This window comes from Sus scrofa, chromosome 9 (genome assembly GCF_054392235.1).
Source record: "Sus scrofa isolate SSC_HxYL_T2T_F1_AM1 chromosome 9, Sscrofa_HxYL_maternal_Yorkshire_Landrace_v2.0, whole genome shotgun sequence".
Lineage (NCBI taxonomy): Eukaryota > Metazoa > Chordata > Mammalia > Artiodactyla > Suidae > Sus > Sus scrofa.
This window is the reverse complement of record NC_139391.1, coordinates 99,674,469-99,700,354: the sequence shown is the minus strand read 5'-3', so window position 1 is coordinate 99,700,354 and position 25,886 is coordinate 99,674,469. Positions and strand designations below refer to the sequence as shown.

At 33.4% G+C, this 25,886-nt stretch overlaps 1 protein-coding gene and 1 non-coding gene across 6 annotated transcripts in view; one reads left to right on the top strand and one right to left on the bottom strand.

Moving 5' to 3' along the window:
- LOC106504979 (uncharacterized) overlaps positions 1-25,886 on the top strand; it is a 980,193-nt gene that overhangs the window by 483,955 nt on the left and 470,352 nt on the right. For 3 of the 5 annotated variants that reach the window (XR_002335880.2, XR_014816005.1, XM_084977285.1), the window contains one exon: positions 227-932. The gene's annotated coding sequence lies outside the window, so the exon portion shown is untranslated. Of the gene's footprint in view, positions 1-226; positions 933-25,886 lie in introns of those variants that run through there. The other 2 variants (XR_014816006.1, XR_014816007.1) reach the window with 2 other exon arrangements.
- On the bottom strand, positions 5,536-5,638 carry LOC146400047 (U6 spliceosomal RNA). The gene has a single exon (XR_014816983.1). It is a non-coding gene; the product is annotated as a U6 spliceosomal RNA (small nuclear RNA).

The window sequence follows — 25,886 nt, the reverse complement described above, 5'->3', positions numbered from 1 at the left end:
GAAGGGAGCAGTGAGGAGAGACATCCTCAGATGCCTGTTTGCATAGACGTATCTCTTTCAGTCTTGATGTTAATTGGCTACACCTACCCTCATGCCCTTTGTACGGAGCTTGCTAAATTGAAAATATCTGTAATTTAATGAGTAACTTTCCCCACCCCATTAGGGGTGACCAAGGTCATTTTCAGAATGTGAAATTTTAATACATATGTTTCTGATTTATTTACAGTTAATTCAGAAGAATGTTGCTGTCTCCAAGCAGTTTTGTGTCCAAGAATGCTGCAGAGAAAAACCAAAGGTCATCCATCTATCTCTTTCCCTTTTGGTGTAGAATTCCTGTCTTGTCTCCACCCTCTTTCATTTCCCCTGATGGAGTTTTAGTAGTCACAAGCTTTCTTTTATTTCCCCAGAGAAAGGTTCTATAATTGAATCATTTCTGTGGTTTCCCTAAAATTTAGCTTTAACTTCTCTGTGGTTTCTTCTATATTCAACCCAATGTACATTTTATTATTATTTTCTCTCTACTACTGTAAGCCACTCTTCCTCTTCTACAGGATAATAGCTGTTAGGATAAGAGCCAGTAGCAGTTTTTGACATTTTCTTTGCAATGTTTCAAATGATTCTGTCAGTCATCAATGAGTACTATTAGACTGAAATGAATGTTAGGTTTTCAAGAGTCTGATATGATTTAAAACTGAATCTATAAGAAAGGTCAGGGGTGGAGGGTGAGGAGTGACTAGGCATAGTTTTGAGGCTGCAACTGCAGATCCATGTAACATTTACACATGCTTCCTTTAACTTAGTATGTAGAGAGTAACTCCTTTTATCTACTCTGACCCATTCCATTAAGTCTACATAGTCAATTGATGTTAGTATCATATTATAGTCTTTCATTAATGTATTAGTGAAAATAAAACTATACTTTTCTTACAGAATTTGTTGTATTCTGTCATATCATCAGCATTTTGTGTATATCCTTACAGCCCTTATACATGTATTACGTCGTAATTTTTAGCTCGTAATCTCTATACAAACAAGACTTTGGCTAAGCCATGTGAATTCTTACTATTTTTTAGAGTTTACAAAAAAGCATTGATACATAGGTAGACAGAGATAATTGTCTTCTGTCTCTCTTCATAATAATTTCGTCTAATAGAGATACAACAGGCATTTTTCTTTATGATTTCATAGATGTGGGAACTGAGATTAAAGAGAGGTCAAGTGACTTATGGAAGAAAACATAACTGACAAGTAACAGAACTAAAATGAATATCTAAACCTTCTGATTCAGTATCCAATCATCATCATCACGATCAACATAAAAATGTTCATCATATGACATATTGAGTTGTGTAAAACTTTGCATAAATGAAATATTCTTCCTACTCTATTACAGTGTTCTCTCCTTGCTCCAGCATCTAATATAATGCCATTAGTAAGGGATAAAGCCAATAAATATTTTTTAATTCTGACCTCTTTTTTATTTTGTTTGTTTGTTTTTTGTCTTTTTGCCATTTCTTGGGCTGCTCCCGCGGCATAGGGGAGGTTCCCAGGCTAGGGGTCAAATTGGAGCTGTAATCACCAGCCTATGCCAGGGCCACAGCAACTCCGGGATCCGAGCCGCGTCTGCGACCTACACCACAGCTCACGGCAATGCCGGATCGTTAACCCACTGAGCAAGGGATCGAACCCGCAACCTCATGGTTCCCAGTCGGATTCGTTAACCACTGCGCCACGACAGGAACTCCCCTGACCTCTTTTTTAGACCTACATCATTTTTAGGTACTTCTGTGGCTTTCCTAAGAAGAAAAAAACTTAGTTCCAAGGTTCTTGGGAAGAATGAATGCATGATTTTTGGAATCATATTATGCAATTGTATGAATTGTATATAGATAGAGGTGTAAAATAAGATGGATAACATATTATTGAGTATCTGCTATGTATTGATTCTCTAAGTTTTAGCCACCTAGGACAATTTGCCTATTTCCCAGTTTCCTTCACAGGTTTTTCTCTACCTCAATTTCAGCTCTATTGAAACCTCATTGTTCTTAGTGGTTCTTTGGGAAAATAATCTTTCCACTTATTTCCAAGTAATTCCAGGTCTAAACCACACTCTAATTATCAATGTGCATGTTTTACTAATTCAGCTTGGCTCCAGATCCCAAGTATAGGATATCTTTTCACCTATAACTGCCTTCCACTCCCTCCACAACTGCCTCTCATCCATTCATCTCAATTATTTCTGTGAGTCTCATTTCTTCAGCCTTTATCTAGAGGCTTGCTCCTTTTACTATTGAGCAATTTTTATTTTTCAGTTGTTTCTTGAATCTCCTGGTCCCTATCAGTTCACCTCTTGTTGAATCACAGATTTGATAGATAGGAAACGTTATTTATGTTATAAGTAAGGACCAAAGGGATTATAGAAGTTTGATTATCTTGGAATGTCTTTCTTACTGGTTTTATATTTCTGCCTTATCCCCATCTGCTTTTCCTTGACGTGGATTTCTTTTTTTCTCCCTAGCCACAAACTGTCTTCTTCAAATTTCAACAAGTTATGGCCTCTTATAAAGTCATCACTCACAAAGTTACATTTGAGTGACTTGTATATAATTACATTTAAATGATAAGAAAGGGGTGCATATATTCAAAGAATGATTTTGATTAATGTGGCTTAAAAAGGGATTGCCAATATTTGATATCAGAAAATACATTTATGCTTTATCCATTTTTATTAATTATTCTTTTAAGTAATTGGAATATGAGTTTTTATTTTGATTTAAAAATATTAAATAAATAAAATAAATACTAACGATATGAAATATAAATATGAGATTTTTTATTACCATGTCATTTATAATTTTCATATTAAGATGACTGCTTTCACTAGTCCATTAATCATGTTTCAATGCAATTTTTAACAATAAAAAAGAGCTTTTTATGTTTATAGTATATCAATTGTTATTGTTGATGACAATGAATAACAGTTAAGTAAAAATTATTTTTATAGACTAGCTTCATAGGTATTTACTTTAAACATAATGCTTCTAAGTCTGTCCTTCATGATCTGCAAATAAAAAAAAAAATTAGCTTCCCTGCTCATAAATGGTCTATTACTATCAGTGTCAGATTCGTTATATTTTTAAAGTAGTAAAATGTTAATCACCTTGTTTTTGTTAGGTGATATGCTGTTAGAGACTACTGGCACCCACATTTCTCAGAATTTTGTATCTGCATCAAAACCCTCTCAGAGATCATGCACTACTTACTGGAACTGTCATGAAGGATCATCTACTCAGACCCTATTATTTTCCAGATGAGAAAACCTAGGTCCAGAAATGCAAGTTCACAAATTTGCTTAAAGTTACACAATGTTCAGGCACCAGAAGTGGAACTATCCTTCCATGTTCCTTCTGAAATTCCTGAGAAGACTTATAAGGAGTTTTGTGTTTGTTCTGATGCTCCTGCCAGGGTTCTTTACTGATTTGCAGTGCTTAGAATTTGAGGATAAGCAATTTAGGGTTTTTCCACAGTTGACCTTTTGTCCCTACTATAACTTCTGATTTTCCATTGTTGTTTTTAAAATGGTTGTGTCCATAGGCAGAATAACAGTCCCTTGAAGGTGACCTGGATCTTGTGACTGTATTGCGTGATATGACAAAGGAGAATTAAAGATTCAGGTGAAAGTAAGATCGCAAGTTATCTGACCTTCACTAAAGAGTATTCCTGATTATCCAGGTGGGCACAATGTAATCACCAAGGTACACTGTGGAAGGGGGTGGGGTTAGAACAGAAGAGTCAGTATCAGAGTGAGCAGGTGTGAGGGCATGGCTGGCAATTGCTAGCTTTGAAGATGGAGGAAGGAAGCCACAATCCAAGCAATGTTGCCAGCCTCTAAGAAGGAGCTCAGCCCTGATAGCACCTTGACACCCCATGAGACCTATTTTGGATTGCTAGCCTCCAGAACTGTAAGATACACAATTTTTGTTGTTTTAAGCCGCTTGGTTTGTGGTAGTTTGTTAAAGCAATGATAGGAAATTAATACAGGTGGAAATCCTTCTTAGCTGTTAAATTTTGAAAATCTGATTGATGGAAATTGAGCCACTGGTAAAGTATTCCAAGGGGTCTCTCTCACTTGTGCTTTTGGTAGTTTTTTTTAAAAAAAACCACTGTTGCTTGATGGACACACAATGTATATGTTGTAATTGTATTTGTGTAGTTTAAGCATGGAGTCTCTGGGGGTGTTCTGGTACTCTGCTGGTGCAGGATAATTTCATACAGCTGGGACTGCAGTTTTCCTAGCCCTCAGATAATTGGAGTATGGGGACCAGAGCATCATGGAGTTTTTAATGTAAAGAAAAACTGGGCTTTGATGAGTTTTCTATGTGCTGTTGATGTGATCTGCCTGACCTCATTTCCTTCATCTGTGAATTGAGTATAGTAACATCACACTAATGTTGCCCAATTAAGCTACGTAATACACGTGCAATGCCTTATACAGAAACTGATATATAATAAACTTTAAAACCAATACTTAGTTGTACTTAGAGCCCTGGAACAGAGAATCCAGATTATTCTTACCTGGGTACATAGACTTTCTAAGGAAAATAAAAAAGGCCATTCTATTACAAAGCCATTTTTTTTTCTCTCTTACTATAAAATGATGGTAAAAGCCATGATTTGTCTTGCTTTTTTTAATCCTAAAGCTTTTACTCTTTCTCCTTTCTATGTTTACAATACATCAGTATAAAGATGTGTGTAATTATCTTCCTTCGTATTCCATAGTTAAAGTGAAAATGAACTTATAGAAATTTTTGTTCCTCTTTGGAAAGAGAAACTAAATCAATTCTGATTTATAGGATCATTAGGGAGTACAATTAAGTACTTCAAGATGGTATTGCTGCAAGTTCTAAATTTTCGAAGCCAGTATTTTGATGTCAGAAACAAGTATGATTTAATCAGGAGTTTTCTTGTTGCTGTTTACTTTAATGAAGTTCTTGATGGAATGTTTCCAGCCAGTGTCAATAGATATCAAACCTCTAACATAAGCAGTGTGTAATAAGTAACTTCAGTTTGGCTCATTGAGCATGCACAAGTCCTAGCATGATTTCCATTAAGGAAAAATAAGGAGTTGGTTTTGTAGATGTCAGGTCATGCCCTAGTTTTCTTTCTGCTATTCTCTTAAGTTCTCCAGTGAGATATAAATCAACATGTTGAATTCCCACCAACTCTTGTGTTAGAGACACCCGGCAACACAAACAGTACTCTTTTTCCACCCAAGATACTGAGATTATTTCCTAAACTGAAAAAGGATTCACTCACTTCTCTGCTCAACCACAATCCACATCAGCCAAAAACCTGCCTCCAGGTCCATTTGACATGCTGGGGAATTTCAGTGTAGCTTATTCAGTTGTTAGTTCTTAATAGCCTAACGAGTTTAATGGTTGCATATTTTTAACTGCCAACTATCTTCTAGACTTTTCTGAAAAGTCTAATTAGCTTTCTTATTGGTAATTCTGTAACATTTTTCTTCTTTTAAAAAAAAAATTGGATTGCTTCATGAATTTGCATGTTACCCTTGCACAGGGGCCATGCTAATTTTCTCTGTATCATTCCAATTTTAGTATATGTGCTGCCAAAGCAAGTGCTCCTTCTGATTTTTGAACTTATGGGATTTAATGTTTTTATCCACCTGAGATGTTGAAGCAGTTGAAGGAAACACTGGGTGAGAAAAGGAATGTGAAACTGTAAAGCTATAATTAGTAGTAGCACTATTACATCTTTGACGTGCTTTAAGATAGAGATTAAAGGCATATATAAAGTAGATCCTCACAAATAAAAGTCCAATAATAATATTTTAATTATAGTGATTGCCTTATAACAATTAAACATTATGCATTATTTTGCTGATCTTTGTAATTTTTATTAGGATAAAGCTATACACATTTGTTAAAGAGGTATTTTTACTTTTTCTTTCTCTCTCTTTTTCTCTCTTAGTCATTATATACATGCCTGGGTTTATGAAAGAGTAAGAATATGAAAGGAATGGGATAGAACATGATGGAAGATAACATAACAAAAAGAATGTATATATATGTATGACTGCGTCACTTTTTGTACAACAGAAATTGGCACAACATTTTAAGTCAACTATACTTGAATAAAAACTATAATTAAAAATGAGTAATAAATAATATTAGTATGCCCAAATTAAAGATATTAAATGTCTTAAAAAATAAAAACGTTTGGAATTTCCTTTGCAAAAAAAATTGTGAAGCTCTATATTGTACACCTGTAGCAAACAATATTGAACAGCAACTATATTTCAGTTAAAGATTTAAAAAAGGGTTTCTCAGAAACACTTCATAGATTTTCATTTACACTCCACCCTATTAGATATTTATCATATACTGACATCTAATAGCAAAGGAGGGGAAGAACAACAATACTTAGATGAGCTGACTACTCTCCAGGTCAAAAATGTGTTGTTAATGAGGAAGAGTGTAGGAATGGGTATCGTGAGGTCACGGTTTCTGCCACATGTCCCCCAAATCACATGGTTACTGCTAATGCTCTGCAAAAATGTGAAGCATACTCAGGAAGTCTCAGAAATGAAGTGAAGAAAGTTAATGTATTCTCCATGGAGCTAACTTTTAGATACTATTTATTAGATATTACATATCAGTGGATGTTGTGGTAGAGAAGAAATTTGAATAAAATTGCCTCAGTATTTCCTATTAACTCATTTTCCATAAACCATCACAGAAAATTCAGGGTAACTTGTTTTGTTCATAATGAAATTCAGACTGTGAGAAATTTGTTTAAGTCTTAAAAGTTTTTACTTTTACTAAATATAGTTTTAAAGAAATATTTAAAATATTAGAAAAGGCTAAAAATTCTCTGTGGACACTAATAACTTTAAAGGAAAGAACTTTTATCACAAATATCAAAGAACATCTTTATAGCAAATGGGTTATGGTATATTCATATACTCTATATGATATATATGGTATATTCATATACTCAAATACTCATTTACCCTTTCTATATATGTATATGCATATAGAGAGACAAGGCAGACAGAGCATGAGACAGAATGAAGTGCACCTACCTATATCAGGCAGTCAATGGTAAGTCTCCTTTATAGTTTAGGATATGTAGACACAGACTATTGTTACCATTTTTAAAATTTTTATTAGAGTATAGTTAACTTAAAATGTTGTATTAGTTTTAGGTGTACAGCAAAGTGAATTGGCTGTACATATACATGAACCCATTATTTTTTCCCATATAGATTATTACAAACTATAGATTTCCTTGAACTATTCAACAGGTTCTTGTTAATCATCCTTTATACAGTAGTGTGTATATGTTATTCCCATCTTCCTAATTGCTCCCCACCCCAGTATTCCCTATCGTAACAAGATTGCTTTTGAATCTATGAGTTTGTATCTGTTTTATAAATAAATTATTTCATAGCATTTTTATAGATCCCATGTATAGGTGATATCATATGATATTTGTCTTTCTCTGTTTGACTTACTTCACATAGTATGATAATCTCTAGGCCCATCCATTTTGCTGCAGATGACATTAATTTGTTCTTTTTTATGGCTGGATAACATTCCATTGTATATATGTACTACATCTTCTTTATCCATTCCTCTGTTAATGGTCATTTAGGTTGCTTCCTTGTCTTGACTATTGTAAATAATGTTGCAGTGAACACTGTGGTGCATGTATCATTTTGAATGCTGTTTTTCTTGGATATATGCCCAGAAGTGGGATTTCTGGAACATATGGTAGTTTTATATTTAGTTTTTGAGGGAAGCTCCGTACTATTTTCCATAGTAGTTGTACCAGTTTACATCCCACCAACAGTAAGGAGGGTTCTCTTTTCTCCACATCCTCAATAAATAAACAAGCATTCATTGTTTGTAGGCTTTTTGATGATGCCCATTCTGACTGGCGTGAGGTGATAACTCATTGTAGTTTTGATTTGCATTTATCTAATTATTAGCAATGTTGAATATCTCTTCATGTGCTTTTTGGCCATCTGTGTTCTGTGGAGAAATGTCTATTTAGATATTAAGCCCATTTTCTGACTGGGTTGTATTTTTTTTTTTTTTTGATGGAAAGCTGCATGAGATATTTTTATATTTTGGAGATTAACCCCTTGTCAGTTTTTTCATTTGCAAATATTTTCTTTGATTCTGTGGGTTGTCCTTTCTTTTTTTAATGGTTTCTTTTGCTGTGCAAAAGCATACAGTTTATTCAAGGTAAACATTAATTGGTTAGGCTGAGTGCTAAACATAAAATTAGGTATCTAATATACAGCACAAATGAACCTTTCCCCAGAAAAGAAAAACATGGACTTGGAGAATTTATCCAATTTTTAAGTTGAAGAAACTTTGTGTAAATCTTGCTTCCCGCTCACTTTCTATTTATTTCCAAAGTGAAAACACACCATTTTTTCCTGTGACACACCATGAAGTTTACATGAAATACCCTCTAACCACAACCTTGAGCATTTTATTTTCTACCCAGGTGCTCAATCAATATTACTTAACTAACAACTGCTTAATACTTTCTTTGTCCTAAATAAAACTTCAAAATCTATAAATGTAATAAGAAAAAATTACTATAGATTTTAAATTCAATCCAGAGAAAGTCATTGATTGATTATTTATGGATGCATTTATTAGAAAAAATGGCAGTGTAATCTTTGTATTTTCTTATTTAAGACATACTCAGGAAAGGCCCAAGAATCTAGAGAAAATCAGTTACTTAAAAATAAATGTACATCTTTGGAAAGCTTATGCTTTTATTAGAATCAAATTTTATTGATAAGAATCAATACAATTAAAGACTCCAGAGGTGGAGTTTGTAAACAAGTGAATCACTGGTTTCACTTGTTAAGGATAAAATACAGATATTTCATGAATAAGACAAAATTAAATGATGTCTATGAAGTATAATTAAAAATAATAAAAAGCTATATTGTGAGCAAGACAGGTAAAGGAACACTAAATATAACAGAATCCCCAAATATAGTTACCATATTAAAGTTCAGCCTGTAAACAGTAATAAATCTGATGTTTCTTCTCACAGATTACTACTAATAATAATTTAGTGTGTACAAAAATCAATCGAATGCTGTAAATGACCCTAAACTAATTGAGCAACTAGAGTCATCCCTCAGTATCTGAGTGGGATTTGTTTAAAGATACCAAAATCTGGAGATGCTTAAGCCCTTCATATAAAATGACAAGGTATTTGCATTTATCTTTTACACATCCTCCCATATACTTTAAATTATTTCTAGAAATTTATGATTGCTCATAAAATATAAATGTTATGTAAATAGTTGGTAGTGTAACACAAATTCAAGATTGGCATTTTGGAAATTTCTGGAATTTTTCCCCAATATTTTTGATCCATAATTGGTTTAATCCATGGATATGCAAGGCCAGCTACCTCTAAAATGAAAAATGGTGATTTTAGATCAAGAGACCACCTCCACACCTGTACTTTGTGAATCCAGAAGCTCCAGTCAGGAATGTCTACCATCTTAACTGTTATTGCTGATATAACTGCTCTTGATACCCAGATTGTTGGAATTTAAACGTTGACATGATGCAAAAACGATTCTACTTCACACTTAACAATCTTTCTTACCAGTATAGAAAGATGACTCTTGTCTCATTTTTGTTTTCCCAAATCTACCACATTCACATAATTTACAGAAACATGTGTAAATCCAGAAGCTTAGTGGTAAGAGTCTTAGAAATATAATTTAATGCCCAATCTCTCCAATTAGGAGAGTGGAATGAGAAAATTATCTACCAGAGATAAATGTTTAAAAATAATATAATTTAAAATCAACTAGATATTATCATCTAGTCACTTAACATTCTGATCTATACATCCCATTTTGTTCCTTCTAAGTATAATTTGTATTTACCAATATTTCTCAAAGTTATAAGGAGCAACTTAAAAATGATTTTGCTTTTTTTGTCCCAAACTTTGGGCAAAAAGTTATTTTTGTGACAGTTACATTTAGTAATAGAAACATTGACTCTGAAAGTACATGAAAAATGATACAAACTTCACCATTTAGCAAAAAAGAATTAATTATGTACAGACACATAATTTTATTACTAAACTTTGTATGCAACTTTTTGTGTAAAATTGAACTCAACTAAGAATACTTTGGAAGAAAGAACTAAAAACAACTTTTTATAAAGCCCAGGAGTTGGAATAATATTTTTGGAAGGTAAAAAAATAAAATTAAACAGTAAGCAGTAGAAGAATAAAATATTCAAACCCATGGTTTAAAAATGTTGACAATGTCATTTCAAGGATTGATCTTCTAAACGTTTATTCTGTGAAGCCCATTCCCACAAACCAATGTGACGCAAATCAAACTCCAGGTTTATTTAATAACAGTGAGGCAGGAAAGAGGTAACCATCTGAGCAAGTTCTATGTTTGTCCAACTGATGGTTCTATCATGATGAAAAGGTTCTACATGTTAACTAAGTTTCAGTTGATATAAATGTTGTTTATATAATAGCCTTAATCCCCTAAGAAAGAAAGACATGAAATAGGAAACCAAAATCATATCAACCATATGAAACAAACCTATTTTTTACAAGATTTTCTATATTTAAACTAAAACACCAACCATCCAAATGGAGTTTCTAAGAGAACTGCACTAAGAAAGAATTCATTTGGAAGATTCTTTAGAGCCTCTAGTGTTTGCCTCAATCTCAAGTTCAATTTGGAAATTCTGGAACTGAAATAGACATTCTTGAATCTCAGTTGAAATCTCTTATTGGATTAATGGGAAAAATTGGAAGAAATCCTTTAGCCATATGAAAAACACATAAACCACAGACAATGTTGCCAGGGAACTCTAAAAGCAAATAAAATAGATTATGTAGATAGAATTAGAATTTCATGAGGGCAAGTATTCATTTCTGGGGTCAGTCCAATTAAACTGAATATTTATAATATTTACATTCTGAAATTACTACTGAACTCAAATGTTCTATAAATAATATACTTTTACCTGAGGGATTATGTCCTCAAATCTGGAATATAATACAAAATGACTTTTCTAGCCATATAATTAACTTGTTTGAAATGTAAAAAAAAAAAAAAAAATTGAGATTATTTCTTTTGAAATAATTGTTTGCCTTTACAGTAACTATAAAGAGTTTATAGTAACTCTCTCTTTTATTCATTGTTTTAAATAAAAAGTGTGCATCTGTGTCATTTTATACATTGGCCCCAGATGAGAAGAAAGAGGCATAAGTTGGTCAGGGCCATCAAGAAGACATTAGTGTTTTAACAGAGGTGAAAGTCTATTCAAGAAAACATTTGCTCAAAAGTTTAGGAAAAAGGGTCTTAAAGTGAAATGAGAGGACAAATCACAGTCAAAGTACAACACTCTTAGAGGATTTTTTTATTAAGTTTTCTTGGCATGAGGGAACAGAAGCTGTTTTTATATTTATCACTGTTATTTTAAACCACTAGTAAATTGAGCTTAGCAATAGAAATATATTAATGGAATTAAGAGTGAATGGATGAAGTGGCAGGAAGAAGTTACACTAGTTTTTATTTTGGAAATAGTCAAATGAGTATCCGAGCTTAGGCAATGTAATATGTATGACTCCACATTATTTTTACCAAAACTTGTGTAGGTCATAAAGTCATCCTAAAGGGATACACAAGTATCTTAAAGACTAGAAAGAGCAGATATAAAGAGAACCCCAAAATTTAATCATATATAATTTACATACAACATTGTATAAGTTTAAGGTGTATAGTATAATGATTTGACATATACATGGTGAAATGATCATCATGATAAGTTTAGTGAACACCTATCATTTCATGTAGATACAAAATTAAATTAAAATTTTTTCTTACGGTGAGACCTCAGAATTTACTATCAACTTTTATATGACATTCAACAGTATAAATTATATTTCTCATGTTGTACATTACATCTCTAGTACTTACAACTTTTTCGACTGCCTTCGTCTAATTCCTCCTCTGTGACCCTCTGCCTCTGATAACCACAATCCTGGTCTCTTTTTCTATAAGTTTATTTTGAAGTATAATTGACCTACAATACTACGTTAGTTCCTCTTGGACAAATCAGTGATTTGATATTTCTGTATGTTTCAAATTCATCACCACTGTAAGCCTAGTTACAAATGTCATCATCCAAAGATATTACAGAATTATTGACTATACTCCCCACACTGCATATTTTATATCCATGACTTGGTTTTTTGCAACTGGAAGTTTGTGCTTTTTAATTTCCCTCACTTATTTCTTTTCACCCCTCGCTGCCCTTTCCTCTGGCAACCACCTATTTGTTCTTTGTATTTATAACTGTTTGACAGAGTTCCTGTTGTGGCTTAGTGGTTAATGAACCCGACTAGTATCCATGAGGATGCGAGTTTGATCCCTGGCCTCGCTCAGTGGGTTCAGGATCCGGTGTTACCATGAGCTCTGGTGTAGGTCTCAGATGCAGCTCGGATCCTGCATTGCTGTGACTGTAGCATAGGCTGGCAGCTATGGTTCCGATTGCACCCTTAGCCTGGGAACCTCCATATGCCATGGGTGCAGCTCTAAAAAGACAAAATATAAAAAAAAAGTATATATAACTGTTTCTGTTTTTGTTAGGATTGTTCATTTCTTTCGCTTTTTAGATTCCATGTGTAAGCGAAATCATACAGTATCTCTCTTTCTCTGTTTGACTTATTTTACTTAGCATAATAACCTCTAGGTCCCTCTGTGTTATTGTAAATGGCAAGATTTAATTTATTTAATTTATTTTTTTAGGCTACAGTTGATTTACAGTGTTGAGTCACATTCTTCTGTGTTACATACTGACCCAGTCATATATGTGTTCTTTCTTTTTCTCATATTATCTTCCATTATGGTATATACATGCACATGTACACGCACACATACACACACCACATCTTATCCATTTGTCTATTGATGGGCACTTAGGTTGCTTCCACATCTTGGCTATTGTAATAATGATTTTATTAACTCATAGAGATACATATATCTTTTCTAACTAGTACTTTCATGTTTTTCAAATAAATACATAGGCGTGAAATTCCTGGATCATATAATAGTTTTATTTTTTGATTTTTTGAGCAAGTTCTGTATTGTTTTCCACAGTGGCTACACCAATTTATAGTCCTCCCAGCACGGCACAAGGATTCTCCTTTCTACACTTCCTCACCAATTCTTGTTATTTGCTCTTTTTTGAATATAACCATTCTGACAGGTTTGAGGTGATATCTCATTGTGTTTTGATTTTCATTTATTTTCCTGGTGATTAGTGATGTTGATTACGATCTCATGTTGAGCCTGTTGTCCATCTGTCATCTTTCGAAAAATGCCTATTCAGTTCCCTGCCCATTTCTAATCACGTTGTTTATTTTGTCTGATGTTGAATCATATGAGTTTTATTTTGTATATTTTGGACATTAACCCCTTATCGGATGTATCATTTGCAAATATCTTCTTTCATCCAGTGGGGAGTCTTCTTGTTTTATTGGTAGTTTCCTTTGCTTTGTTGTTTGGTGTAGCCCCCTTTGTTGCTTTTGTTTCCCTTGCCTTGAGAAGACATATCCAAAAAAATATTGCTGAGTGATTTTAAAGAGCTTACTGCCTATGTTCTTTTCTAGGAGTTTTGTGATTTCAGGTCCTACTTTTAAATCTATAATCCACTTTGACCTTATCTTTGTGCATAATATGAGAGAGTAGGCCAGTTTCATTCTTTTGCATGGAACTGTTCAGTTTTCCAACAATATTTAGTCATATTTTAACTTCTTTGTTTTCACTAGTGATAAATCTATACTTCTGATTTGATAGAAATAGCACTAGACTAGGAATCATAATAAAACCTACTTATTTTTCCGCTAATTAACTCTGACACCTTCAGCCTGTTTTTCAGCCTGTCTGGAATGTGTATATCTAATGAAATGGGAGTAGATAATCTCGACATCCCTTGGAGAATTTAGAGCATTACCTTATATCATGTGGGTGGTTGAAATGGTGAAAACAGGGGTGGGGGGGGCAAGACTGGGTGCAATGGAAGTTGGGTTAGAAAAGGTTAGATAAAGGACATGAAATTGGGATTGGGATCAGTATAAAGGAGGGTTGCAGTTATACAAATGTGAGGATTACCAATAATTTAAGATGGTAGGTAGCAAAGACATAGTTAAGAAGTAGAAAAGAAAAGTCAGTAAGAATGAATGTCTGATTTCCATCCAAAAGGCTATATTGGAAATTCATATCCTGGAGTATTTTCAAAGGGCCAGGTACGTGATGTTAGTCTAGCATATTAGGGTGTGTTTCTGGAACCATCTAATCTGAAAATATTATGTCAAATTTTTCCGGTTGGAAGAGAGATGGGATTTAGTGTTAGGATGCTTTGTAATCCTACAAGCCTAAGAAACTTTTTGCTTTTTCTAAATCTGATAAAATAGCCTCACTAACAGGGTCCAGAAACATCTATATGGGCACAGAAATTTATCTTAGTTTAAATTGAAATAACCTACATTTATCAAAGACTTCTGTTTATTGTAAGAGCTCAGATGATTATTATATGAGCTTTTTATTATATATAGATAAAATATGCATACTAATCTTATAATGAAGAAATAAATACTAAATCATTTTTTTAAAGAAGCACATTATAGAAACATGCCTTTTTTAAAGAATCATATTACAAATGAACTTCTTATGGACCATTAACATGGCACTTTCTCAGTGACTTGGATCAGCCTGGAATAGATGATAACTTTTCTTGTACTATCTGCCTCTTAGGGATCTGGAGATGCACACACTGATGCAACATTAATAATGAAAAGTATCTTAAGTTTCCTTTACTAAGGTGGACTATGCTCTTGGTTTATTACAAAATTCCAGTAAACCTCTCATTATGGTTTGTTACTGACAATCTTTTAAAATGTAAGTATTCTAATTTTCTTATGCATTTAACTTGTCAAAGAATTTCCTATAATGAAGAGGCTTGAGCCAAGAAGTCACATTCTTGCCCCATGCCTCATTTTACATGTTCTCCCATTCAATTGGCTCAGAGAAAGCACAGGGTATTTGTTTTCCCTAAGAAACAAAACAGAGATCTACAGAATGCAACGGCTTCACACTTACAAGTACTGCATTTATTTTATATATTGTAATATATAAACTTGCCAAAGAAAATAAAACTTTAATTAAATGTCAATACAATTTTAGTTAAGTTTAATAACACTTGGGAAAAAACTTGAGAGAAGATGATTTTAAGTTAATATATTTTTTTTGTATTCAAATCAAAGAAAAAAGCCCCTGTTGATTTCCTTATTCCTATTTCATAATTATTATGGTTCACTGAAAATTTTTAAGTAACAATAAATTGATGTGCTAGAAATAATGAGAATGTCCCGAATTTTCTAAGACTTGATAATGATGTTTCCAGACCTTCAAATAGCATTTTCTCTCTTGAAAGCCTAGAATTTTCTTTCATGAAGAGGTGTGTGTATATGGCATTGACAATTTGATTTGCTGAGCTTTATTTAAATCTACTAACAGTCAGTGCACTGACTAAGGTCAGTTTTTGTTCACGGGTAATGAGTCAGGTTTAAATCAAATTTAAATCAGTTAGCTGGTCCAATCGAACTAATTTTATTCAAACACTGTTTATCTGAATTACTTAATAAAACTGTTCTTTCAGAACCACAAAACTTTGTTCAAAAAGAAAGTGGGGAGTTCTTGTGGTGGTAAAGTGGAAACGAACCCGACTAGGATCCATGAGGATGCAGGTTCCATCCCTGGCCTCACTCAGTGGGTTAAGGATCTGATGTTGCCTTGCTGTGTTGCTGTGTCTGTGGCTTAGGCCAGCAGCTGTAGCTCTGATTCAACTCCTAGCCTGGGAACCTCCATATACCATGGGGTTGGCCTTAAAAAAGAAAAAGAAAAAAGAAAGAAAATGGGTTGGGAGACTGTCTGGTTTCTGTAAAAAGATATTGAGAGCAAAGCATAATAATCGTTAAGGTTAAAGAAACAGAAAACATTATAAAATAAATTTATAAAACTAAAAAATTTAGTATTCCTTTAAGGAAATATTGGGGGAAGAAATTAAAATCATCAACATTTCCTAATAGAGAAAATAATTGTGACTCTTTCTAAAATATTACAATCTTGATACTCAGATTATTGTTTGAGAGAATAAATGCTTAAAAGATGTCAAGATCCAGTGGTTTATTGTTTTTGTTACTTTATCATCAATATCATACCTTCATTCAGAACATGGATTGCACTTTATGTCAGGCCCTCCTTCGAGGACTAGGGAATGTGTGTTCTCTCTTACTTTCTAAATTGAAATTTGAAATTAATTTAAAATTTGAAACTTATACTATTAGATCAAAATATATATTATATACCATTAGATCATAATATATAAATATTATATACCAATTATTACATATGCATTTATGTATATTTATATGAAGAATAATAAGTAAAGACGGTTCTTAGATCCATTTTTTTCAAAATTAGGATTGTAGTAATTCCAATGAATGTTTTGGTATTTCACCTTCCTGTTAGATTACCCTTTCTTTTGTCTGCAAAGACAATATTGTTTCAAATCCTGTTTTTATTTTTATTTATTTTTTGTTTTATTGGAGTATAAAATCCAAGAAAATCTTGTTATTAGCTTCAAGTGTACAGCAAAGTGAATCACTTATAGATATATACATTCTTTTTTACCATGTAGGTTATTACAGAATATTGAGTAGATTTCCCTGTGCTATACAGTAGGTCCTTGTTAACTATTTTATATAGGTACTATATAGCATATATAGAGTGTGTATATATATAGTATTATATGTAGTACATATATATTATATATACTCCATATAGGTGTTATATATAGTATATACTTATACTACTTATATAGCTATATATAGCATATATATATATATAAAATATTATCAAGGGTAATACTATCCTAAATTCTTTTTTAGCACTTGCTATTATTTATATTACATCCATGCGATAAAATTATTTTTAATTTTGTTTTTGAACTTTATTTAAATGCTTTTTGTTCTTTGCATATGCCTTGCTATTTTCATTCAATGTTCCATTTTTGAAATTCTTTCATGGTGTTGAAGTCATATGCTCATTTTAACTGATAGTGGATTACATGAATATAGAATCTTCAGTAATGTTATAGTGTCATAGTATAATTTATCTACATTCATGATCACTCCTCTTGAGAGAACTCTGTCCCATTTTTTGCTATTACAGCTATTTAAAAAATGCTATGACTAAACTCACCTGTGTAGCCAGCAGGTCCTGGACTTTTGTTTTCTTGAAATTTTTAATCACATTTTCAATTTTGGTACTTGTGATTGGTCTGTTCATATTTTCAATTTCTTCCTGGTTCAGGCTTGATCGTTTGTACCTTTGTCAGAATCTGTCCATTTCTTCTAGGTTGTTGATTTTATTGGCATATAGTTGCTTATAGTAGTCTTTATGATGCTTTGTATTTCTGTGGAGTCAGTTGTAGTTTCTCCTTTTTCATTTCTAATTTTATTGATTTGATCCCTCTCCCTTTTTTCCTTGATAATTCTGGATAGAGTTTTATCAATTTTATTGACCTTTTCAAAGAATCAACTTTTGGTTTCACTGATCTTCTCTAAAATACACTATGATATCACTAATTTGTGGAATCTAAAATGTAGAATAGGTGATCTATCTAAAACAAACAACAACAAACAGAAACAGACCATAATCAAGGAGATCAGACTTGGGGTTCCCAAGGGGGAAAGGAAAGGGAGTGGGGTGGATGGGCATTTTGGGGGGTTTTTGGATGCAAACTGTTGTATTTGGTATAGATGTGTAATGGGACCCCACTGTACAGCACAGAGAAATGTTTGTGATTCGGTCACTTTGCTGTACAACAGAACTTGATGAAATGTTGTAAATCAACAATACTTTAATAATAAAATTTAATTAATTAATTAAACTAAATAAAATGTAAAAATTAAAATGCTATGACTATTATTTCAGTTGGAATAATGTTTTAATCCCTACCCTCCAAAAAAAAAAAAGATGAAAGATAGAAAGAATTTCAGATAAGAGAGATCTTTATTTTTTTCTCCTTATGTTATAACTAAATGAAAAACTCAGCATAAGTTAAGTCATGGGGGAACCACTGACCTATAGCTTCTTGGAAGAGGAAACTCAGCACTTACAACTTTAGCGTACATACATAATGAATACCTATTGCATGTAATGATTCTGTGTTTTTTGCCATTTTCCTGAAAACATTCCAATTCATCATAAAATATTTCCTCTACCAGCAAGTATTGAACAAACCAAATTATTACATAGGATTAATGTGAGGATGAACTGACTCTTGAAAATTCTTTAAATCATTAACAAAGAAAACGGATATTGATGTTATTTTAATGAAATACTTAGCTGTTCATATTTCAAGAAACACTTTCCTGTGTAAAAAACATTCATGTACAAACACATAGCCCAAAAGAAGATGAAGCCCAGCTGCTCCACCTTGCCGGGATGTGATTTTTGTCCATTTTATCTTAAAAAATGTCTTAAAAAATGATTCAGTTTGTGATTCTGTAGGTTATCTTCCAGCCCCATTTCCAGACTCAATTCCCCCTCTTCCATATAGTAGGACCTCATAAGTCTTTTTCTCCCCCACATCATGATGGGGAGGATTGTTCTCTTTTGTCTAGTGTGGTGACTTATCTGCCTTTAACACACTGAAACATGTCTTTTAAATACTTCTTTCAGGATCTCTAACATCTGCAGCTTTTGCCATATGCTTTTCAGTTGCCAGGTATAGAAATTTCCTGCATTTGTTTTCTTCTTACTATCTTTAATATTCATCACTTGTTTACTGAGACCTTATATAGCATCAGGGTGTGTATAAAGCTTGCACAAATATGTCATGGACTTGATCTTCAAGGATCTCAAATTGCTAGGATACATCCACTTTAGATGACTTTCTCCTGCTTAATTCTAATAGTTTCTCTTCTTCATTTCCTGTTTTCTTCTCACTAATTTTCTTTGGCATAGATTTCTTTTTTTTTCCTTATTTTTATGCTGCACATGAAACATATGGAATTTCCTGGGCTAGGGGTCAAATCAGAGATGCAGATGAGGGCTATGCCATGGCAACAATGGATCCAAGGCGCATGTGTGACATCCACTGCAGCTTATGGCAATGCCAGATCCTTAACCTACTGAACAAAGCCAGGGATCAAACCCACACCCTCAAGGTAAATATGTTGGGTTTTTAACACACTGAGCCACAACAGGAACTCTTCTTTGACACAGATTATTGATTTTATATTTACTCTCCTGCCTACCAAGTGTTTGATGAAAGGTATTGTCAATTGCTCCTTATATCTTGAGTTTTATATTCAGTGGTACTAAGGCTTACCATATACATCTTAACATACAGAATTTACCTCAGAATTGTATTAACCAAATTCCAGTTAGATATAGAAAATGCTACTTGTATATAGCTCTATTCCTTCCTTGCTTTTTTAGTGCTTTTTGTTAAACATATTATGCTTAGGTATCTTAAAAAAACAATAATATATTGTTATAATTTTATACTTAATTTTGTATCTTTCAAAGAAGAGAAAAAAAGAGGAAGTGTACTGGACTCATTATATTAAAATGTTTGTTTGTTGTGTCTAGTTTTCTTTATTGCCTTGGGTGGATTCAGTTTATCACCTGGATCATGAAGGCAGTTTCCTTAGAGCTACACAGGTCTCTTTTTCTATGGCTTCCCCTACTCTCGGACGGAACTTTTGCTCTCCTCCTGCTAAGCAACCATTTCTCTCAGCGTGCCACCCCTATTATATGAATGGAATATTTGGTGGCCATGGTAGCCCCTGATCTTCTCAGCTTGCCTCTGATGATATGGAATCTTTTCTACCTTCATGAGCTGGTGCTGTGATGACTGAGGCAGAAAGTTCTCAGACTGCCATGTCTAGAGAGGACTTTTACTGCAAGGGGGCTGGATGGAGGACAGGAGTGCCAGTTATTTATTTATTTTTAGGCTGCACCCTCCACATATGGAAATTCCCAGGCTAGGGGTCCAAGTGGAGCTACAGCTGCTAGCCTACACTACAGCCACAGCAACATCATATCTGAGCTGTGTCTGTGAAGTAAACCATGACTCATGGCAATGCCAGATGCCTAACCTGATGAGTGGGGCCAGGGGTTGAACCTGAATCCTCATAGATACTAGTCAGGTTCATTACCACTGAGCCACAACGGGAAATCCTGCCCCAGGTATCCCGACCACACTTGCCTGGTATTGGGTTTCTGCAACATGGAACTGGATAAGGTGAGAGGGGATTGCCTGGCAACTGGGGATAGAAGGAGCTCTGTCTTCTTTGTTGAACTTGCCATGAGTAGAGCTTCTTGAACCAGCATGAATGGAGGAAGCAGTGAGTCAAATATCAGATATGCACATTATTCATACAAGATGTAGTAAAGTTACTTCAATAATTATTTCTCCATTTTCTGAACTCTGTTAGGGCCCTTTTCAGAAATGTCAAATGCTTGTTTTCACCAGTTATGCTTATTTCACTGAGGGAAAGTTCCATGGAGCTCCTCACACACCATTCTGGAAATAAGTTTCTATTAGTATATTTTAAGTGACTTCTGATAGATGATATTTTTTCATATTTTTTAAATATTTCATCCTGATGTTCTGTCTTTTTGTCTGTGTGTTTAGGGATATATATATTCCACACCATAAATACCTTCGAATTTAGATCTGGCATTTATTTTTGTTAGTTTGCTTCCTCCTAACTTACTCTGTTCCTCCTTCCTATCACTTTCTGAGTTATTTAAATTTTTATTATATAAATTTCTCTCCTCCTCTTTATCCCTTTGCATAGGTCTTTCAGTGATTGTCCTAGAAGTTACAGTTAAATACTTTTCCCTTCTACTTAGAATATTTTACCACTTGCAGTGAAGATAGAAACCTTGTAAAACCAGTGTTCCTTTACTTCTCCCCTTGTGTTGTACTTGTTGTATATTACCCATAAGTACACTGAAATTCCACCAGATAATGTAATCATTTTTCATTCAACCATCAGAGGTATTTTGAAGAACTCAAGTAGAGATGAAGCGTCTATTATATTTACCCCTGTACTTACCATTTCTGCTGTTCTTCCTTTATTCCTAATAATACCAGTTTGCTTCTGGTATTCTTTTGGCTTAAGATTTTCTTTTAGTCATTCTTTTAGTACAGATCTTCTGGCAACAACTTCCCTTGGTTTCATTTCATCTGGAAGAATGTTTATTTCCACTTTATCCCTAAAGACATTTTCAGTACCTATAGATAGAGGTCTAGGTTAATTTCTTTTTTCATTTTAGCACTTTAAATTTTTTTTGGTTCACACATTTAACATCAGTGAAAGTGAAATTTGAAGTCAACCTTCAACCTGTTAATCCCCAAAATCAATGCATTATTTTTGAAAAAGTGTTTTTCATTGTCTATAATTTCTAGCATTTTTATCAAAACTGATGTGGTTATAGATTTCTTTGGTATATTCTGTTTGGGGTTAATGAGTTTCTTGAATCTGTAAGTTTATGTCTCTCATAAAACTGGGAAAGTTTTCAGCCAATATTTATTCAAAAAATTTTTTTTCTGCACTATGTTTTTCCCTCCTCTCCTTCTAGGTCCATTTGATATTGTCTCATATATTCCTTAAGCTCTGTGTACTTTTTTCTCTAATATGTTTCTGTTTTTTAGTTTACTAGATGTGACCTAATCTATCTTCAAGTTTATTTACTCTTTTCTCTGTCATATCCACTCTGTTATTAAGTACATCTAATGAGGGTTTTTTTTTGTGGTTATAAAATTTCCATTTGATTCATTTTTATATGTTTTATTTATGTTCTGAAATTTTCTAGCTTTCCATTCATTTTAAGAGTATTCACTTTTACTTGTTGGAGCATTTTTTTAATAGCTTCTTTAAAGGCTTTGTAAATTCCAAATCTGTGTCATGTCATTGGCAAACAGTGATTGTTGTATCATATGCCTGTTGATATTTTCCTTGTTCTTTTTGTGATAAGTACTTTTTAAGTGTCCTTAACATTTTAGTTTTGTATCATGAAATTCTTAGATCTTCTAAAACTTCTAGATATCACTGATATTTTCTTTTAGTAGATAAAAACCTTGGCTTTAAGCCATATATTCCACACACCCATCTATGAATTGTATTTTTAATATTTTTCTTTATGTTTCCAGAGTGTGATACACAATGGAATAATCTGGGAACTGTCTGGTCACCTGTCTTTTGTTTTAGTTTGCAAGGTCTTTTGTCTACTCTTAAGAACATATGCATGCATGCATACCTTGGTGGTTGGGGTTGGGGGAAGGGGTAACCTTCAAGTTTATAAAGAACTTTATGGATTTTCTTTTTCAAGTTCTTTTCTTTCTGTGATCTCTGTGGTACCTTCCCATTCCCTGTAAGTCCCCAGGTAAGTCTTCCATTTATAATGTTGGCACTTTATTTACTCTGTACTACTGCACATTTCCTGTCACTATTCCTGCATCCAGGGCCAAGTTTAAGGGGGACAGAAAGATAAAAGATGAACAGAGATTTGCTACACATACTTGGGACTACAGCCTCTCCAATCATAGAAAGAGTTTCATTTCCTTACAGTTATAGATGGCCAGGGGCTCCTGCTACTTTGATGTTGCTCCCAGGAAACCCTTTTCTCAATCTAAAGGCCCAAACTGAGTAGTATCTCCTGGAGTGCTCGCTACATGTGCCAGTGCCCCCTTTCACTTAGGGATCCTTTTATTCCAGGATAAGGGTTAGGTCTTTCTTGATTCCTGGCTAAGTGCTCATGGGGCAAATTAGAGAGAGAGATGACTTCATCATTGATTCAATGTTTCCTCCAATTAGGATTTTCCCCTCCAAACTTCCTATTACTATTAACTTTTTGGAGTTCACCCATCTGTTCCATGCATTCTGTCTAGTCCATTCACTTGGTTAAATGGACTAACAGCATGGACTATGCTCACTTCATCTGCTAGAACCAGAGCTGTATTGATAATATTTGCGGCATAATATTAAATAAAATTTTTTGCATAATTGACTATAAAGGTTTTGACGCATTATTATTGGTAATCATCTGGATATATTTTATGCAACTTTAAAAATTCCATTGAATAGGTCATCTTCAAGGTCAGGGAAGATAATGGCATCAGAGTGATTTATATTATCATCCTTCTAGAGAGGAACAGTGATTTTTTTTTGCTTTGATATTTTTATGTCTGACTAAAAGAAAACTATCATACTGCCCACCTTCATATTTTGATCATTTCTGAAAATAATGAAGTGTCCTATTCAGATGTGATCTACACATGCAAAGTCAGAGCAGAATAGAATTTAAAAAATACTCCCTTAGACCATATCTTGCCAATGCTCATTTTCTTGAGGTAAAAATTTATTGCTCTAAGTTACAAATATCTGCCTTGAATATTCAATTGAAAATATTTAATTGAAATTTTTTTAGTGATCAGTCATCAAGTATGGGAATTAATTGCAAATAAACTATAATCTTTGTCTTTCACTTAATAGTAATTTTTAAAACATGTTTTGATGTTTTCTTGGGATGGAGTATAGAAGTACTACCTATTAGTCAACCTTTCCTTCCAGACAATGTTGTAAAGATGATATAGTACCAAAAGCAGACAATAGAGGATCTGTTTTGCCATGATACAGAGCAAAATAACACATGACTTGAATCTGAATCATTTTTAGAAAGCTGTTATATTTAGTAGACACATTATATATAAAAAATAATTTCCTGGAAGAGATCTGACTTGGAGTAGCAGTGAGTCATTTTAGAAACACTATTAGTTATGAAAAAGTACACACTGCCACATTCTTATACCATATTACTTAAGAAATGCAACTCGAGACTTCAATGAATTTTAAGTTCAAATCGAGCATGATAAATTAAACTACATTTACAAAGAATTAATGAAAAGAGAACAAACAAAATCAACTTAGTCCCATAGTCATTATTTTGGCTAGATTTTTAGATTATTTTGTGCTGTGTCAACAATGTCAGTGACTGGAAATTATCCACAGATCCCAAGATATGAAAGGATCAAGCACGCACATTCCACACTATCCATGCCAAGATACTCTGAGCTCAAAAAAATACATTGATATCAATATATAATCTCATCTTGATAAACCTTGTAAAAGGAACACTTTGTACATCAAATGATGAAAGTGGCTTGCTTTAATTACAGGCATTATTTTAGGGTATTTTGGCAAGCTGCTAGTATGAATGTGTGTGTACAGTTATGAGATCAGCAATAGAAAGAAAAGACTTTTGATAATATAAATCCAATGCTCCCCCATAAGATCACTTCTTGTAGGATGTAGGCTATATCCCAAGCCAATGGTCAATTAACCCTAATATGTAAAATGGCTTCTATCATCACTACAACTTGGTCTATAGAGTGTGCAGTAATAACCTAGAACAGACTTCTGGTGACTGAGGCAAAGCCAAATGCCAAGCCTGAATTATGATAGTTCTGCAGAGAAGGCCTCTCACATTACCGCAAACCTTTTATGGATGATAGCTGGAGTGTTTTTAATTATGACTCACATCATGTCATCTTCTTGAATTATCTTCTCTGAACATCAAGTAAATATTCATATGTCATGTATATTTATGATTTTTATGACTATCCTATTCTTCCTTGGTAAGATAATCTTGGGTTTGTGTTTTACTTAAGAGTTTTTAGCATGCTTTCTGAATTTTAAGCAATTTAAGCAGTATAGTAGACACAGCATTCTGGATTTTGATTTCTCCTTAAAAGGCAGCCTGTTCCTTGGAAATGTGTTACATATGCATGTACTTGATACAAGAAAATCTAAGAGTCAGAAATTATCTTAAAATAAAAATGTATTTGAAAAACTTATATTTAAGTTAAATCTGATACTTAAAAGATAGAGAATATAGAGAAATTTGGTCAGTGACTTGCTGTACAGTAAGGGGTGTGTGTGTGTGTGTGTGTATGTGTGTGTGTGTGTAGTAAATTTTTTATACCTAGAGAATAGTCTTATATTTATGGTAGGTATAAATTTCTTACTCTGTACCCAGTAGTTACAAATTATAATCATGTGCCCAAGCAGCTTTGAGGTTTTTGTTTAAAAATATACTATTTTATTAATAAAACATCTCTTTAAAGGGTCTACTATACATACATATATGTACACATATGTAATATGTAATCTATCATGTTAACATAAGTTCTGGGGGCAATCAAGTATATATGCTTAGTAATAGCAGTATAATTATCCATACTTATTCCAGTGCTGAGTCTTGGGTCTGTTTCTAAAAAGTGTTTTTGTGGTTAGCTGATATTTTGTTATGGATCCAGCCTGTTGTTTTTTGTTTGTTTGTTTTCCCCTAGAGTGCTTCTGTCTTTGGCTCACTTTATCTTTTTATCTTTGTCCTAAAGCCTTATAAATTATTTACCTCCTTTACTCCATCATTTCATATCTTGTTTTCACACACTACTGAGCTGATTATGCATATAAACACTGAGAGCAGCATCTAAAAATGTAGGCTCTTCCACCTCTATTTTAAATCTCAGTGTGCCAACCTAAGTGGAACTATAGTAAAATTGCTGTTCAGACTGACAAAATCATAAGTCATCAGAAACAAGTCGAACAGGATTCTATCCAGATGGAAATGTGTCAAAATATTTAGCTGGAATGTGAGGATAAAATGACTCATATTTTCCTCGGTTTTTAGTTAT